We start from the raw sequence: 3,726 nt of genomic DNA, 5'->3' as shown, positions 1-3,726 counted from the left end.
TAAGTAAAATATAGAATTCAGCAAATGCTGGATTTGCTCCATGATATTAAGACTTTACTCTTATAGCTATAATATGTATCCTTAATTGCTCTAGGAAGAAGTAACTTCTTTTTGGGGGAATCTGAAACTCTCCAGCTCCCATCCCCTTTCTCTTCTTAATACAATAATTTCTGAAAAGCAATTTTTAAAAACATGAGGTTTCTGAGGAATGCAGAATTGACTGTCCAGGCAGACAGCATGAGGAGTGGAACTGGGTCAGGACCTGGGTCATTCTTGATGCTTCCCCCGAAGTACGTCCCCTTGGGCTTTCTTCTCTCCATTTTCTTCTTTTCTCTGCCTTCTCTCTCTTGCCTTGCTTCCTCTACATAAACCTGAGCAGCCTGCACTGTTGCCCCAAGTCTACATGCCTCCAGAGCCTGCCATTACCAGGAAACAGTTTTAGAATCCTTTGGTACAAATTCTTAAGAATCTGACTAGCTTAACCCAACTTGCTTTTAGCAGAGCCTGCTAAAACCTTGACTTTTACATTGTTCACAAAGTCAAAAGACTACATCCCCAGCTTCATTTGAATCTAGTGTAGGCTTATGCAATAAGATATAAGCAAAGTATTGTGTGAGTCTTCTGGAAAGTTTCATTGGGGGTGGACTAATGATGCGATGGCTGGAGCTCCAACTGCCATCTTGGAACCATACCCTTGAGAGAGCAGAACATGAGCAGGAAGAGCCTGGATCACTGATGAAGTCCCCACACAAGCCCAGAACTGCCTAAATCCAGGCTTCTACCAAGTAAGAGAGAAATGCATGCCCATCTTATTTAAGCAGGTACGTGGGGGTGTTTCTGTTACCTATGACTGAACCTAAACCTAATTGAAAGTTTCCTCTGATCCAATAACTCTAACCAGAGAGGCAGGGTACCAGGGATACTGCCCAAATAGTGAACTCCCAGGTTTGAGCAGATTTCCCAGAAAAGGGGTCTTGGGTAGAGCAGGCAAACCATTTGGAGTATTCACTACAATAGCTGAGTTCCATTGCCAGACCACTTGGATTTGTATGGAAGAGAAATACTAGGACGCATGAAAAATTTGGGGGTGGACTGATATCTCAGAACATGCATCAGAGTAAAAACTGTAATTCAAGGGAAATTTAGGCTCTGAGTGGTGGAATTATAGGTAACATGACTGCAGGCCAGGTCTGCAGGTGCCCTGACCAGATGCAAGTCAATTGTTCTGCTAATAATTGAAGAAACATCGGTTACATTTTTTCAGGCATCTGGTTAACTCATTCCCTTTAGCCGCTTAGGGCTGTGATTTATAGGCGGCAAAGTCACTTAGGATAATAAAGCCCCCAGGCCTGGTGGCAAACTGCAGAGATTTTTCAAGAAGAAAGAGACCACTTAAACATCTCCCTCAACTTTTCCTCAGTGAATGATACCCAGAGGAAACAGGTTTCAAATGTGTCTCCATAATTCACACCCTCAAGAAGAAAGATGAGAGGAATCGAGAAAAAAATACTCTAAGTGCTACATTCATTTCAAATATCTGACAAGTTATGAGAGTCCTGGAACAGGTTTCCCAGAACTACAACTCCCAGAGGACACAGGTCCCACCATCATTTTCTTCCTTTTCTCTAAAAGCTCTTAATGGATTGAGGAAAAAAAAGATAGTTATATCAATTGGGTTGAATGCATGTATTCAATAAAAGGAAGAATCTATATCATTTTTTTAAATAGCCTTTCTTCTGTACAACCGTGTCCTAGTGGGCTATGGCCTTTCTGTTTAAATTTTTCTTCCTAAGCAAATAAAATCCTAAAAGACTACATAACCTCTGTCTGCTGAAGAAGAGGTTCAGCAAAGCTGCTGTGTCCCGCTGGGTCATGGCTGTAGCAGGTCCTAGCTCAGCCACAAACATCAGACACTTGAAAGCAGGGATTTTAGAAGGAAATCGGCTGTTCTCCATGTTAAGAAAAAGTTTTTAAATGATCCGTAATAGAAAATGGGGGCCCATTCTCGGGCTTTAGCATAGTGATCTAAGACTTCAGCTTACAAAAACAGGAAATCTTTGTGGAAACAAACAAACAACAACAACCAAAAAAAGACCAGCCAAATGAGAAAAGCAATGACTATTTATTCAGAGCTTGCTATAGTAAGGGAGTTCAGCCACCGTAACTCCAAGGCAGGCAGAAGAGTGGGAAAGCTTTATAGTGACAAAAGAGAAGACTTCAGGTGTGCCCTGAATGGATGCTCTTGGCGTGGGGAAGCTGTCGGCAGGCTGTTAAGAAGTGGGGCATCCTGGGTGATTGGTCAGGGGTGCATATTTGGCTTTCTCTGGTTGGTCCCAAGTTGGAAACAGGACAGAAATTGGGGAAGCTTGCAGTTATTAATCAAGTACTGGCCATTTGGAGCCAATTGTTCCTGAAATGATTGTTTAACTTTCTGGATTGTTACTAGAGATAGCAATTTAGCTTCTTACAAATCTGACCTATAGCAGACTGGCTCCCTTGCTAGTTATTGTAAAGAAAGAGGTTAGTTTCCCAGGCAGGTTGCTGCAGACCATGGATCAGAGTTCTTTTATATATAGTCTGGCCATTGTCCATTTGTATATTCAGCCTCTCATTTTTCAGACAGGCAGATGTCTCTGGGCAGCTGACCTACAGACAACAATGTGGTTCCCAACATTTCTAGAGAGCCACTTTGGAAGACAGCTAATTCCTACCTACCACCTTGCCCAGGAGTGCCTAAGAACACACCTGCATATGTGAGCACATCCCTCTTAGCTCAGTGCCCCAAGATGGTGAGGAAGGAAGGGTCGGCGAGTGGTTATAGTAGTGGCAGAGCCCCGTGAGTAGAGGAGTGAAACAGTGCTCTTAACCTTCAGTCCCCACTATTGGATAGAACTCTGCGGGTTATGAGTAAATACTGTTGCCGGGGCTCCACCCAACCCCCAACAAATGCTAATTTATTAGAGCAGGGCTGGGAATGATTAGTTTTTCAAACTTCCCCGGTGACTTTAATGTGCAACCCAGGTTGGCAGGTACTGATCAAAATGAATAAACCTTTAAGAGAAGGAGCAAATATTTATCAATTAGTAAAAATGAAATCAGGGCATGCCCCCATGACCACTTTCCCAAGAAACCTCTAATCTTCAGTCTTGTAATGTTAGGCTTTAGAAATATAAAATGCAGAGTTAAATTAAACTAGAGTAATTGCTTGGACCATGCAAATAGGCAATAGTCATAGAGTATGAACCTACCTACAGGAAATGAAAATGCTGCAGGATCTAAACTGTGGGCATAAGGAACAACTGAGTACACTTAAAACTGCTGTAACAATGACTGAAATACACCTATTCTGAAAATTTTCATTTTTAACCATTAAAAAATGTATTCCCCCTCTTCAAAATGCCATTTGTCATAACATTATTTCTCACAGATCTTATGTAGTGAGTGCATGTGTGAGTATGTGGATGGATGTGTGTATATGTGTGTATTTTCAGTCTATCTGAGCTTGTACATTTCTCAAATACTTTAAACAGAATTCAAAACAATTGCATTTGGGGAATATAAACTCCAAAACCTCAAAAGAATCACCCACATACTCCACACACCTGGTATCCAATTTTTTTTTCTAGCCCTTTCTAAATTTTCCAATGTACCAATTTATCTGAATTTGATACAACACCACCCCCTGGTGGAAATCCACAGAAAAGAATCCACACGATTTAACTTGGG

The sequence above is a fragment of the Eschrichtius robustus genome, chromosome 9 (genome assembly GCF_028021215.1).
Source record: "Eschrichtius robustus isolate mEscRob2 chromosome 9, mEscRob2.pri, whole genome shotgun sequence".
NCBI lineage: Eukaryota > Metazoa > Chordata > Mammalia > Artiodactyla > Eschrichtiidae > Eschrichtius > Eschrichtius robustus.
The sequence above is the reverse complement of the archived record's forward strand: the minus strand, read 5'-3'. Positions refer to the sequence as shown.